Source organism: Camelus dromedarius, chromosome 18 (genome assembly GCF_036321535.1).
Source record: "Camelus dromedarius isolate mCamDro1 chromosome 18, mCamDro1.pat, whole genome shotgun sequence".
Classification (NCBI taxonomy): domain Eukaryota; kingdom Metazoa; phylum Chordata; class Mammalia; order Artiodactyla; family Camelidae; genus Camelus; species Camelus dromedarius.
Genome location: NC_087453.1, coordinates 29387540 through 29403912, shown reverse-complemented (window position 1 = coordinate 29403912; position 16373 = coordinate 29387540). Strand labels below are relative to the sequence as shown.

General features: G+C 37.8%; 1 protein-coding gene across 4 annotated transcripts in view; it reads right to left on the bottom strand.

Annotated features, from left to right (window-relative positions):
* The window catches only part of LOC105101202 (protein SLX4IP), a 169784-nt gene that overhangs the window by 150216 nt on the left and 3195 nt on the right, over positions 1–16373 (bottom strand). For all 4 annotated transcript variants that reach the window (XM_010994314.3, XM_064475880.1, XM_064475882.1 and 1 more), the window contains exon 2: positions 7880–7957. The gene's annotated coding sequence lies outside the window, so the exon portion shown is untranslated. The remainder of the gene's footprint in view (positions 1–7879; positions 7958–16373) is intronic.

Below are 16373 nucleotides of genomic sequence, written 5' to 3'. Positions count from 1 at the left end.
TTATTTCATACATTTACTTTTCTCCCCATAAAAGGCCTTTGATAAACATCTAAAATGTCCAGGTGTAACATAGTTGAGATGAAATTGGATCAAATACTGGTATCGTTTTTAAACTATCACCTCAAGTGCTTTGAGTGTTGCAAATTTATTCAACCAACCAAACAAAATAAAAATCAAAATGGCACAGCATATATTGTAAATAAATCAAAACAACTATATGTGTAATAGAAAGACAAAGCAGTGGCACATTACACCAAAGCTAGCTGAATACAAAATAATGAACGTCTATTGCATAGTAAGTAAACTGAGAATGGTTTCCAAGTGAGGCAAGATAGAGGAGGAGGTCACCATGAAGGTGGAGGTCACCATGAAGCTGCTTACTGAGCTTACTGCTGACCTTTGACTGTGAAGCTGTGAAGGTTTACAAGAGGGAAGGAGTTGATAAGCTGGGGACCCACTGTCACCTGGTATCTGCCACATCTGGTACCAAGCAGTTAATGATTATGTAAGAGTTTAGATGTAGGCTTTGCGCACAAGTCACTTCAACTACAAAACTAACTGAACTTCATAAGAAATTGGAAGTTTAAAGTCACATGTAGTTGAATATTTATACGCACAATGATGCTAGTTTTTCACATTCTTTTAAAGTTAAAAAAAGAAAGGAGAGTGTGTATGGGGGTGGTGGGCGGGGTGGCTTAGGTTACTAAAGCCAGCAGAGATGGACTACCCAAGTGGCCTGGTAGGGCAGAAACAATTCTGATTAAATTTGGGTTATTTCAAAACATTGTTTTCCAGAACAAAAATCACAAAGATTCATTTTTGTGAAAAAGATGGCTAAGTATACACTTACCTCCAATTAGTCAGAGAAAAACCCAACACTCCGCCCACCGCCCTGAATAAAATAAAGCTCTAATTTTGCCTATGGACTGATATTCAAATTACACATAATTTTTATTTCAGAATCCTTTGGGCTAATATTAAACATGCAATAACTGAAAGCACTCACTTATGCTTTTAAAAGAAGGATGTTTTAAAACTTACTTGTAAAGTATTAGAAAAGTTATCAAATTTTTTCACAGTATCAGATTTGGCAAATTTATATCAAGGTAACGTGGCAAAAATCATACAATTCAAACCATTAACTCAAATATTTGTCTCCCTTCAAATCTTCTTTCACATACTGGGTGATTGAGGAACATGAATTAACCTGTATTCTTAGGGAGGAGCTGACCTTACAAGATACTTGACTAAATAACCATGAAGGAACATAAGGTACTTTCTTTTCTTTAGACTTATTCCAATACTTAAAAAAAAAAAAAAAGACAAAAGGCTGTTTTAATATTTTGTTTCTTGACAACCACCAGAAAAAAATCATTTAATGAAATAAAAGGTTTCTTTGTTCTTTTTCTTTTTTTAATAACACTTGAAAGTAAAAAATGCTACATTTCTGAAAATATATATATTTTTTCCTGCACCAGCACACTTGTATAGTAGAAGTATGTACTTTTCATTTATTTCAATGCACTACACTTAATATACAATCTCATTACATGCATACAGCATACAGGTAAGCATGGCTTTTACACCCTTAATGTAAAAAACACATGATCATCTCAAGTTTAGGAAAGATTAACAAAACCCAACACATTTTGTTTTGATTAAAAAAACCCCAGTACACTGGGAATAAAAGGAAGCGTACTCAACCTGATAAAGAGCACCTATGAAAAACCCACAGCTAAAATCATACTAAGTGATGAAAGACTGAAAGCTTTCTCCTCAAAGAGGAAAAGATAGTGATGTCTGCTCTTGCCACTTCCCCTCAACATTGTATCAGAGGTTCTAGCCAGGGCAATTAGGCAAGAAATAGAAATAAAAGGCGTCCAGATTGGGAAAGAAGAGATAAAACAAATGACAGTGTTCTTACATGTAGAAAATCCTGAAGAATTAAAAAAAATTAATAGAATTACAAAGCAAGGATATAAGATATAAACATTTAAAAATCAACTATGCTTCTATATACTGGCAATGAGTAATCCTGAAATAAAATTAAAAAAAACAATTCCATTTACAATAGCATCAGAAGAATACTTATGAGAAATTTTAACAACAACAAATAAGATTTGTACACCAAAACCCATAAAACATTGAAAAAATAAAATAAAAACTTAGGTAAATGGGCATATATCCCATGTTCATGGATTGGAACACTTAATATTTTTTAAGACAGCCATACTCCCCAAATTGATCTACAACACAATCTCCATCAAAATCCCACCTGACTTCTTTACAGAAATTGACAACCTTATCCTAAAATTCATATGAAAATATAAGACATCTGTAGTAGCCAAAATAATCTTGAAAAAGAAGAACAAAGTTGAAGAATTCATACTTCCCCATTTGAAAACTTACTACAAAACTAGAGTAATCAAGATCATGTGGTACTGGCATAAAGACAGATCCATAGATCAATGGAATAAAACTGACAGCAGTCCAGAAACCCACCCTTACATTTATGCTCAAATTATTTTAAACAAATGTACCATGACAATTTAATAGAGAAAAAATCCTTTCAAAAAATGGTGCTAAGTCAATGGGATATCCACATGCAAAAGAACAAAGTTGGACCCCTACAGCACACTATATACAAAAATTAACTTGAAATGGATCAAAGACCTAAATATTTGCAAGGGCTAAAACTATAAACTCTTATTAGAGGAAAACATAGATGTAAACTTTTGTGACCTCACATAAGGCAATAATTTCTTAGATACGCTACCAAAAGCACAAGTGAGAAAAGAAAAAAACTGGTAAACCAGATTTTATCAAAATTTACAACTTCAGTGTTTCAAAGGACACTATCAAGAAAGCTGAAAAGACAACCCACAGAGAGAGTATCTGCAACTCACACGGCAAACAAGGGACTCTTGTCCAGAATATATAAAGAACACTTAAAACTCAATAATAGATTAATAACCCAATTTAAAAATGGACAAAGGACTTGAATAGACATTTCTCCAAAGAAGAAATACAAATGGCCAATAAGCACATAAGGAGATGCTCAAAATGCTAGTCATCAAGGAAATACAAATCAGAACCACAACAACATCCCCACCAGGATGGCTAAAATAAAAAAGACAAACAATAAGTGTTGCAAAGATGTTGATAAATCAGAATTCCCATGCATGACTGGTGAGAATGTACAAAATGTTGCAGCCACTTTGGAAAACAATCTGGCAGTTCTTCAAAACGTAAAACATAGAACTGCCATATAATCCAGCATTTCCACTCCTAGGTATGTACCCAAGAAAAATTAAAAACATATGTCCACATAAAACTTACACAGAAATGTTCACAGCAGCCTTATTCATAGTAACCAAAAAAAAAAAAAAAAAGGAAACAGTCCAAATGTCCATCAAATGGTGAATGGATAAACCAAATGATGAATGGATAAACCAAATGCAGTATGTACGTACAATGGAATATTATTTGGTAACAAAAAGGAATAAAGTTCTCATACTCCTCTTTACTGTGTTCAGCCAAGCAAATGCCCTCTCCCACCCTGGCAGAAGCCTGAAGAATTACTTTCTAGAGAGGGTAAGACGGACAATCTGTGGTCTGGAAAACAACAGGCCTAGTATAAAGTTTAGTGAATCCTACAGAAAAAAAGAGAAATTAAGGGGCAGCCCACATGTCCCTTGTGATGGTTGATTTTATGTGCCACCTTGTCTAGGCTGAGGGATGCCTTATAACTAGTAAAACATTATTTCAGGTGTGTCTGTGAGGGTGCTTCTGGAAGAGATTAGCAGACGGCCCTCCCCAACGTGGGTGAGCATCATTCAATGCACTGTGGGCCCAAACAGAACAAAAAGGTGGAGAAAGGGTGAATTCAAAATCTCTCTAATTAGGACAACCATCTTCTCCTGCCCCTGGACACTGGGACTCCTGGTTCTTGGGCACTCGGACTTGGACTGAATCATATCACTGCTTTTTCCCAGGTTTTTTCTGTTCTCTGGAGAAGCTTGACTAATACCCTTCTACCCTGCCTAGTCTCTCCAAATAGGAGACTGAAACCTCCCCATTCAGGGAACCAGATGGGTCTGAAAGAACTGACATCACGGGCTCCCCAAATAAACAGCCGAAACAGATGGCCCTAAAGTGAAGCCCACACCCACAAGCCCCACATCTGCGTGCAGCACTAACTTCCATCTTTTCAGTGTCCCGTTCTCATAGACACATAAACAACCAGGAATCAACTCCCATATAAGGAAAGATTATCATGAAAGAAAACAAAACAAACAGAAAAAAAAACTACTTGGCTGAAACCTAACTTTGCAAGGAGAAAGAAACCTTTTTTAAGAAACTATCACTAACATCAGCATGGCAGGAGATACTGCACCCATAAAGCAATAAATAACTTTTTTTTTTTTTTAAAAAAGGAACTTTTGGAAAACAACAAATTAAAACTATGATAGCTGAAATAAAAACTTCACAGAAGGTCTGGAGTATCAAATTGATTAAGTCATCCAGAACCTTCAGCAAAAATAAAGAAGATGAAAAATAAGAGAGAATAAATGAAAAATTAAAGGACCTGGTCAGGAGAACTGACATGTAAAAATCAGGATAGAAGCAGACCCATAGGAGGGCATGAATTGCAGTAAAATTTCAAGCCTTGATGACAAAAAGAATCTTAAAAAAGTATGTGTGTGGGATGGTGAGCTGGGGGTAGGGAAGGTGGTAAAGAGAATATTTGGCTCCAAACTGCCCAAAACAACTCTGGAAGCTAAAAGGCAACAGTAAAGTATCCTCAAAAATCTGAAGAACATTGTTTTCAAGCTCCAGTTGCATTTAAACACAAGGGGGAATAAAACATTTTCAGACATGCAAGGTCTGAAAAAATGTATGTCCCATGCATCCTTTCTTAGGAAGCTATGAAAGATGTGCTTCACCAAAATGAGGAAACTGCCCAAAAAAGAAAAAAAAAAAAAAACGGAAGATTCAGGAAACAGGAAGGCTGAGACAGGCAAAAGGCAGAGGAAATCCCAGGATCTGGTGAAAGCAGACCCCGGCATGAGACTCATGGGCTGGACAAGCAGAGAAACATCAGGACACACAGAGAGGTTGTGAGGGTCCAGGGAGGCATTTTCGGGACGTGTCTGGGTGCGTGCAGATGAATTTCAGACAACCAGTGGAGAACATGAGATTGAATTAGGGCAGGAGCACGGAAAGCTAAGCAACTGAATAATAACAAGGCAATTACTGATTCCAGGATAAACAAAAATTATGCAGAAAATAAAGAGAGTACTTTATACACAGCTCAGTTATGACCAGCATTTACAGTCTTGATAATAAACATTAAATCTTGTCATAAATAATATTATGTTTATGACAACATCAGGAGGATGGGAAATGTGTATGCATGTATGTGGTAGGGACTCTGGGGTTAAAAGGGAGCTCCCTTCAGTGTTAATGGAACGTCTCAGAAGCAATAATAATCTCAATAGTAGTCTCAATAATAATCAACATCACCATCACCACCACAACAGAAATAATAAAGCAGAAATATGGAAAGAAATCTAAGGATAAGGACCCAGATTTTAAGTGCAAATCTCTGCTCCAACGTGAAAAGCAAGTTGAAGGGAGCTGCTATGGAGGAAGGAATGGGTGGGAAGGATGCCCTAACTCGTGAGCCTTGTGCGTGGAACTATCTGCCTGTTTCAGTCATGTGCACAGATACTTTTAAAGCAGCACTGTCCAGCAGAAATATAATGCAAGCCACAGATGTAATTTTAAATATTCTAGTAGCTGCGTTTAATATAGAGGTACACAAAAACAGGCGAAATTAATTTTAATAATATGTTTTATTTAACCCAAGAAATCCATCATATTATCATTTCGGCATGTAATCAATACAGAAATACTTACATTCTTGGTATTTTAACTAAGCTTTCCAACCAGGTATGTCTTTTACATTTCCGGCACCTCAATTTGGACTGGCTTACATGCCAAGTTAATGGCTACCATAATGTACTGTTCAGTTTAAGGGGTTTTGGTTTTATTATCAGTAAAGCAGTTATTTCTGAATCCCACACCCCTTATTTATAAAATTGGGATAGCGATACCTAACTCGAAATTATTGAAAGGACTAAGAATATGAAAATCCTCAATATAATCACTCATAAACTCTAGGCCCTGGAGGAGTGTTAACAGTTATCATTACTTAGTCAATGGTGACTTTCTAAGAATCTGATGAATTTAATGATTTTTAAAAAATCTGATACCCTTGGATTCGAATGTTTTTAATAGACAAAAATATCCTTACCCAAACCCTAAGTCATTTTAATTATTCATTCCTATTCTCTGAATAATGTAATGCATATGATTTAGAAAAAATTTTAATGATGTTCAACTTAGTAAGCCCATTTAGCCAGAGGTATAAATGGAAAAAATAAGTTTCTAGAAAGTCAGGAACATGTGTTTGAAAACAACATTTACAAAGGTTGTTCTGAAAACTTTAGACAGAGCTTTAAAATTATATTATTTGAGCCTGATAAACACAGTCTCCTTAAATAAATGAAATTAGGCTTGAATAACTTCTACTAAGAATTTAGGGAGTCCCTCTCTGGGGTACTTAGAGGGGACACAAATGGTTTCAGCTAGACAGAGAAAAGGGGGAGAGAGTTTTGCCCGCAAGTACCTAACCAAAGCTGAACCCTGTGTGATCTAATTATTTTTCATTATACACTGGTTTTCCCATATGTCCTCCCTTTCCCAAAGGACAGGAGGACCACACGGAAGACCGTATCTGCCATTAGACAGATTGTGAGTCATATTTATAGTGAAGGTTATATTTTCTACTCACAATAAGGTTCCAGTCAACTCTTCTTTAAAATGATCTTTTTTTTCTTTTATTAATAAAGCAAGAGCAGTGACATTTACTTTTTAAGGACTAGATTCTTCAGAAAGAATCATCAAATCCCAATCTCAAAAATATGATCTGTAAGAATCAGAACTGAAAAGCTCATATTTTTATATGAAGTAATATGGTCACTAGTGTAAAACAGGCTGCATGAAAAAAGAAATTAAATAATGTATTTTGCATATTCTCAACCCATTTTTAATACCAAGTGGCATTCTGCCTCTCAACGTAATTTTTTCATTTGTTTCCACAGTGTTTTCCATCTCAAAAAGTAACAATTTTAGGACTAAAAGAGACCAGCCCCACAGACCATCTATTCCCAGGCCTGACTTCTGCTCCCCTAACGAGAACTTGGGCGACCAGGCCAGGGTCTCATAGCTGAAGGCCAAGGGTGAGAGAGAGTCCTGTCAGCTCACTGAGGGCACCACCTGTCCCCTGCAGAAGTCCCAAGGTTGAATGCTAACTGGGCTGTCAAGGTAGGGGTGCTCTCCCTCCCTTAACCTTCCCCACACCCCGGCCCCACCAACACAAGTTCCCAACACAGAGGGTGACTTCAAAGCTACGTTAGTGGTTCTCTCCTGCTAATCAAAGAAAGAGAAAGAGAGAGAGAGGAAAAGACAGAGACAGAGAGGGGAGGGAGGGAGGGAAGGAGAGACTCTACACCTAAGGTAAATGTGGTATGAATGAATTTAATTCACCATTATGCCATGTGACATGGCACACTTATTCACAAATGAAAAATACAGTCTACCAAGATAAAGCCCATCACACATCTGGACAGCAGTTGCACCGACCTCGAGCCTGCATACTGGCTGCGGTCATTTTAGATAAAGAAGGCATATTTCCTTTGCTTCATTACAGCATTGGGCATGGGTGCTAGACATGAACTACAGGGTAAACTGAAATCTGAAATGAACCGAACCAATCTGCTAATTTCCAAATATGGTGCAAGCACAAACTTACCCATCCTGGAAGAAGCAGCTTCTCACACTCGAAGAGCCGTCAGAGCCCCGCTTAACACGACAGGGTGCTCAGGAAAGTCTGTTGGATGAAGAAAAATCCCAGATAATAAGAACCGAGACTGTTTTACTTTTGTTTTTTTAAGGGAAATTTTCCAAAAAATATATTGAATCTTTACTGACTTTCATTAAATTACCATGTATTGAAAATTTCTTTGATACTCCAGATGAAAAGTATCACCTGTCATCACAGTGAGCAATGTACATATTAATGCCCCACTGAGCTGCTGGTTCCCACACAGCGGAGCTGCCCACAGCAGGGCCAGGGAGGTTTTGCCTGCTCCCCAGGATTTCTGTGAGCTGTCAGAGGGCCTGTCTCCCAAGGCCCCCTTTCTTCTCTCAGTTCTGTTGACCATGGGGGAAAAAAAACCCCACAACCTAAAAGCTGAGAATTATGTTTTGTTTGGAGCATTACTGAGAACTATAACCCCGAAACAGCCTCTCAGATAGCTCTGAGAAACTGTTTCAAAGAGATAACCTTTGTTTACTGAAATAGCAGGTGATATTCTTTGTCCCCAGTTCTTCAACTTAATGGGATAAGCCTAAAAACCTAAAAGACCAAGTTTGTCAGATGGTGTGTTTTCCAAGCCACTCTGTGGATTTGCATGAAATTTGGTGTGAAGGCTCTGAGCCCTCTCTTACATAATAAAATGGCTGTTACCTTTACTTGGGGATTAGGGTGTCTACAATGATGAAGTTGTGAGTCACTGTGCATCAGACTATGCCTTCTGGACCTGAGCCTCAGTGTTTAACTCTTTCTGCCTCAGTAGAACAATCCTGTGAGACAGGCCCATCTCTAAGGTCTATTCCATTTCTAAATCTTTGTGATCCAAAATCCAATAGCAGTTCCAGGAATAATGCCAGTGGGCAAATTATTCCAAAGAAGAGAACAAGAGGGAACTCCCTCCCCCTCACAACCCCTTTTATGAAGCCCTGAAAGCAAACCCAGACAAGGGCAGATTAAGAAAGGAAAAACCACAGCCAGTTCTATACATGAACATAAAAGCAAGAATTCTACCCAAATAGAAGCAATCTGAATCTAGCAACATATAAAAAATACACCAGAACCGAGTGAGAGTTACCTGAGGAGTGCAAGGTTGGTTTAACACTAGAAAAGTAACCATACTTAAAAACTCAAGTAGAATAGAAGCACATGATCATTTTAATGGAGGTAGAAAAAAAATAAATAAAACACTAGAAATCTAAGAATGGAAAGAATTTCTCAATCTGAAAAAAAGCATGCACAAAAAAATGTAGCCAGTGTGCTTACTGATGAACCATAAAAGCAATTTCTCTGAAAAAGGTAGAAAATGTAGATTAAAATATCACTTAAACCGGCATCCCACAAATATAACATATCTAAGAATGAATTTAGTAAGATACGTGCAAGACAAGACCTCGTCACATAGACTTCCGAATTTAAAGCAAACCCAGCCCCAATCTGGAACAGGGAATCTGAGCAAGGATAAAAAGGACTAAGATACTAGAGAGGGGGGAAAAAAAAAGAAAGAAAAGAAAAACAAAGGAGAGAGCTTGTCTTACCAGATATAGCAGAACTACCACAATGCTACAGTAAATCAGATAATGTGTTGGAAAAAGGGTTAACACACAGGCCGAAGGGACAGACTACACAGACCAGAAGCCAGCCCACGAGTTCATGGAAACGGATGATGGGAAAAAGAGTGCAGATCAGTGGGAAATAAAGAGGTTATTCATTCAATAAATTGTGGTCCAACAACTGTTTATCCTCTTGGAAAAATATATAACTGGACCACTGCTTCCCACAACACATAAAAATCAATTACAAATGAGCTAAAAACTTGAAGGTCAAAAGTTAGAACCTTTCAGAAAATACCTTCATGAACTCAGAGAAAGAAATGCATTTTTAAACTAGACACAAAAAGTACAATCCATAAAGAAAAAGAATGCTAGATTTGGCCATATTAATATTAAAATTTCTCTACAGACTGGAATATTTGCAATCCACATATACAGTAAATGACTTATAAACTAGAACATATAAAGAACTCTCAGAACTCAACAGTATGAAATACAAACAATCCAAAGTCAAAAATACAAACAAAAACAAAGTCAAAAAGTGAGCAAAGCCTGGGCATACATCCAGAGAAAACCCTAATTCAAAAAGACACCTGCACCCCAATGTTTATAGCAGCACTATTTACAATAGCCAAAACATGGAAACAGCCTAAATGTCCATCAAAGGATGACTGGATAAAGAAGTTGTGGTATATTTATACAATGGAGTACTACTCAGCCCTAAAAAACTGATAAAATAATGCCATTTGCAGCAACATGGATGACCCCGGAGAATGTCATTCTAAGTGAAGTAAGCCAGAAAGAGAAAGAAAAATACCATATGATATCATTCATATGTGGGATCTTAAAAAAAAAAGACAAAGTAACTTATATATAAAACATAAACAGGTTCAGACAGAATACAGACTTGTGGTTGCCGGTGGCGGGGAGAGCCAGAAGGGATAAACTGGGAGTTTGAGATTTGCAGATACTGACTGGTATATATAAAATTGATAAACCGGTTTCTTCTGTATAGCACAGGGAACTATATTCAGTATCTTGTAGTAGCTTACGGTGAAAAAGAATATGAAAATGAATATACATATATTCATGTATGACTGAAGAATTGTGCTGTACATCAGAAATTGACACAGCATTGTAAACTGACTATACTGCAATTGAAAAAAAAAAGTGAGCAAAGGACATGAACAGGTATTTCACCACAGAGGACAAACAGATGGCAAACAAGCACATGACAAGATATTCAAATTATTACATACTGTATGCAAATATCAAATCACTACATAGTATACCTGAAACCAACATAATATTGTACACCAGCTATATTTCAATAAAAAGAAAAGATATTCCAGAGGAGAGGGCATAGCTCAGCGGTAGAGCACATGCTTAGCATGCACAAGGTCCTAGGTGCAATCCCCAGTACTTCCATTAAAAATAAATAAATAACATAATTACCTCCCCCACCCCTCCAAAAAAGCTTAAAAAATAAAAATTAAAACAAGATATTCAACATCAACAGACATCAGGGACATGCAAAATAAAACCTCAGTGAGATATCACTACATAACTACCAGAATGGCAAGCAAAAAATAGTGACATCAAATGCTGGTGAGGATGCAGAGGAAATGGACCTCACACACATTGCTGGTAGGACTATAAAGATGGTAGAGCCACTCTGGAAGAGACTGGCAGTTTCTTAGAAAGCTAAACATGCAGTTACCACATGATCCAAAAACTGCATTCCTGCTAACTTATTCCAGAAAATGAAAACCTAGGCTCACAACAAAATCTGTACACAAATGTTCATAGCCACTTTATTCATAGTGGCCCAAAACTGGAAACAACCCAGATGTCCTTCAGTGGGTGAGGTATGGTTAAGCAGACTGTGGTATATCTATACCACGGACATTAACCAGCAGTGATAAAGTGAACCACCGGTATACATGACAACTTGGATGGACCTCAAGGGAATTACGCTTGGTGGGTGCAGGAGGGACAATCTGAAAAGGTCATATTATGTACAATTCCACTTAAATAACAATCACTCTTGAAACAACAAGACTGCAGAAGCAAAGAATACACAAGCAGTTGCCTGGGGTTAGGGATGGGGAGGGCACATGGCTATGGAGAGGGAGGAGGAGGGAGCCTGTGGAAACGGAGTTCTGTATCTTAATCAGAGTTCTGTACCTTAATCGTGGTGTTGGTTACATGAATAGAAACACGTGATAAAACTGTACAGAACTAAATGAATGCATGTAAAACCAGTTACATCTAATAAGCTCTGTGGATTGTACCAACGGCAATTTTCTGGTTTTAATATTTGCACCATAGTTCACAAGATGTTACCATTGGAAGAAGCTAGAAAACGGGTACACACATGGGACTCTCTGTACATTTTTACCAACGTCCCACATATCTATAATTAATTAAAAATAAAAAAGTTTAAAAAGTTAAAACTTTAGTTCATCAAAATACACCATAAAGAAATAGTGAGGGGAGGGGATGGTGGAATCATAAACTGGGGGAAGGTGTTTGCAAGACATGTAACAAGGAAAGGTTTAGTATCTACGTTAATAAAACAAGCCAAGGGGAAAAAAAAGGACACTAATGAATTGATCTACAAAACAGAAGCAGACTCGCAGACATAGTAAACAGTCTTATGGTTACTGGGGGGATGGGGGTGGGAAAAGAGAAATTGGAGAGTTTGAGATTTGCAAATGTTAGCCACTACATATAAAAATATATTAAAAACAAATTTCTTCTCTATAGCACAGGGAAGTACATTCAATATCTTGTAATAACCTTTAACAAAAAACAATATGAAAACAAATATATGTATGTATATGCATGAATGGGACATTGTGCTGTGCACCAGAAATTGACACATTGTAACTGACTATGCTTCAATAAAAAATAAATAAATAAATAAAAATGAAACAACCCAACAGAGAAATGCGCAGAAGAGTTACCCAGAACAAGACGCCCCCGTCTCCCAGCCAAGTCTCCACAGGTCTGGCCAGGTGGTGGGGGTGTAGGTAGGAGTGTCCCCATCTCTTCTACTATTTATGCTTTGACAACCACAGTACAACATCCAATCACGAGTCTCTTACCTCCTCTGGGTAGGTGAGGGGTACGTCCCTCTCTATCTTTTTATAAAACCTGAGAAGCATGAAGTCTAAAAACAGAAAGACCATTTGCAGAGAATCTGGGGACAGCACACACTCTGGTCTCTTCTCTCAGTGCCTGTCAAGTCACAGATGGTCTCATCTGCCTCCCACGAGAAGGAAAAACCCGTTACCTGGTGATGCCAGGAGGTCTCAGACCCCAAAGAGCTGGTTACCCTGAAGGTCCCCGACAACCAGAGCCTCTCAAAGTGCCTCCTGTTTCCATCTGTGCACCTCTCCATCCCCCAAACCATCACTAGAGGCATCCAGCAGGCATCCCTATTCAAAACTCTTCCCTAACGTCTCCTGGAGCAGCACAGGCCCTCTGCCAGCACCTGCCCACACCTCCACCTCACAGCTCAGGCAACCTCCAGCTTCAAGGCCTCCACATGGCCAAGTCCAGCACATGTCCTGGGACATGCAGCTCCAGCTCCCCAAAAATGTGCGGCATTACAGAACATCCTCTCTCCTAAGGCGAGTTATTCTCTGAAACCCAATTCAGATGCCACCTATTTCCCCAGAGCCCTCTTGGAATCTCCCTTCTCTGGGCCACACCAGCACCTGACACCACTCTGCTCTCACACTTGGTTCCCCGAATCACACGTAACTCTGGTCCTCCGTCTGTCCTCTGCCTGACCACAGGCTTCCTTCCATGCTTGGCCTGTCTGACACCTGGCATGCGGCACTGGTAGGCATCAAAAAAAAACTCAAGGCATTAACTTGAGTCTGTTAATGTTACTCCGATCAGTGGCTGTAGACCATGTTAATTTGCTATTATTTTAGATTTATACCTATTTATCTACTGCATCATTAGTGTCTCCAAATCTCAAATTCCACATTAAGCCTTCTAAAAAGGAGGTCAAAGCACTATTTCAATACATAAGTGACACTTAAGTTATATGCATCAGGAAGACAAAGTTGAGAAAGTTGATATGCATATAAACATAAACAGAAAGATCGAAGCATTTTGTACTGAATATAATGGGTAACAGATGTAGGGTTAAAGTTTAGGTCATAAATGTGAGTTTTTCATTGCATTTTTTCATCTTTAAAATACTGACATTCTAACATTTATATGAATGGAAAAGATTATTATGAGCCTCTGTAGTAATTAAGCTTTAAATCTGGGAACATCTTTAGGTTTTTCTAGACTTGTTTAGATCATTAAAAGATAAACGTGCACACACACACACATTTAAACAGCTAACATGCATCTTAAAAAATTACTTTCCTAGTTACTTTCAGGAGGGAACAGCAGGCTCAGTGCCTGGGGTTTAAAGCCTGAACGTTAAAAAACCTTTAGCTATCGGAGCTGACAATTCAAGTCTAAAGTCAGTGGAATTTTTATTTTATTGCCTGTTTTTAAGAATTTCAGGACGATCTCTAAAACGATAAATTTTCCAAATATCTGAAAGCATATAATTCACATATGCTTGCTGAGAAGTTAAAGTATATTCTCAGTCTTACAAATAACGTTTCATCCTCTCTTCTGCATTCTTGAGCCCACTTTCTCTGACCTGAAAACAGGCATCCTTTCACAAAGACGAGACTTTGACAGCATATGTCCCCACCAAAAATATGCGTGCATGTGTGTCTTTAGTGGAGAGGGAAAGATCCTCAAATCCTTAAGAAAATTAATTTTGGGAGGGGATGGGAGGAGATTAAATGATATCACATGATTGTCCTGTCATTTAAATACAAAGCAGAGATAAACTCTAATAAAGTCAGTGACCTTCTAGACTATTCTGTGGGAAAATCCAAGACACTCTGAAATTCACATTTGTCTTCCTTTTAGCATTGCTGGCCTGTGTCACAAGCCAAAGCAACCACTCCAGATTAAAAAGACCAGAAATTAACTTTAGGCTTCTAACCTCCAGATTTCAAACATTATCAAGAAATTTATTATACTTCCTTCTATCTTCTCAAAAAACTTTCACTAGCAATGGGAGCAGAAACTGAACAACTGTAATTCAAGAATGAGAAATTTCATTCTCTGCTGCCCCAACTTCCCCAGTCTGATTTTATCACACACACATACACACAAAGGACAGCATCAAGGAAGGAATCACAAATCTTAACAAAATACCAAGGAAAAATGACAAATGAGCGAAGATCTTGCTGGCAACAACTGAGATAAAATTTGAGAAGGCAACTGCAGTGTAAAAAACAGATCAGCTTTTCCTATTATTCATATGGTAATTTTGAATACCAAAGTGCACATCAAAATAAAAACAAAACAAAATAAACAAACAAAAAAACAAACAGGGAAGCATCAACAATGGAATGAGGATAATATGCAAGTGACAAAAAAATTTTCTTTCAGTGTAGCTCATATATCGAAATCTTCCACCAAGATTAAGTCCGTGGAACAATCCTACCTTTTAGTCACTCTATGCTCTTAACCTGGTCAGTTGACCTGTGACCTGGCCTCCCATTCCTGCTGGGCCCACAGAAAATTTCCACCCAACCCTGTGTGTGTGTGGGATTTTTCACAAATAAACAATATTTAATTTTTATTTAATACTTATTTTGTCAGAAACAGACACAAACACTGCCCTACGAAGCAGTCACAATCTCAGGTTCTAGTAAAACAGACATGCGTTCAAATTCTGCCTTTTCATGTTTTCTTGCCTATGAGACAGATCAATCACTAATCATCAGGGAAATGCAAATCAAAACCACAATAAGGTATCATCTCACATTTGTTAGAATGGCTAACAAAAAGACAGCAAATACTGTTGGTGAAGATGTAGAGAAAAGGGAATCCTCCTACACCGTAGACAGGAATGTGAACTGGTGCAGCCACTGTGGAAAACAATATAAAGTTTCCTCAAAAAATTAAAAATAGAACTGCCACATGATCCTGCAATTTCACTTCTGGGTATTTATCTGAAGAACACAAAAACACTAACTCGAAAAGGTACCTGCACCCCGATGTTCATCGCATTTTTTACAACGGCCAAGACACGGAAACAACCTGTGTCCATGACAGATGAATGGATAAATAAAACGTGGTATATTATACAGTCATTAAAAAAAAGAAGGAAATCCTGCCACTTGCAACAACATGAATGCGTGTGATGCTAAGTGTAAGTCACACAGAGAAAGACAAATACTGTATGATCTCAATTGTATGTGAAATCTAAAACAAACAAACACCAAACTCCGATGCAGAGAACATACAGGTGGTTGTCAGAGGCAGGGGGTGGAGGGTAGGGGTGAAAAGGGGGAAGGGAGTCAAAAGGTACAAACAAATTTATAAAGTACAAACTTTATAAATTACATAAGTCCTGGGAATATAATGTACAGCATGGTGACTATGGTTAATAATACTGTAGCATATACAGTTGACCCTTGAACAACATGGATTTGAACTGTGGGAGTCCACTTCACTTGGATTTTTTTTTCAATAAGTGTATACTACAGTATCACACAATCCTTGTTGAATTCAAGGATGCAGAACCTTAGATATCAGGGGCTGACTGTAAAGTTATATGCAGATTTTCAACTGCACAGAGGGTCCACACCCCTAACCCCAAGTTGTTCAACTGTATATCAAAATGATTATGTAGTATCTCTGAAAGTCATATAATGCTGTATATAAATTACATCTCAATAAAAAGAGATCCAACCCACTAAACTGAATGCATGCATTTTGCATTTTTAAAAAGCTACATGTTTCATTCAGAAAGCATGAATTCAGAAACTATACAATGG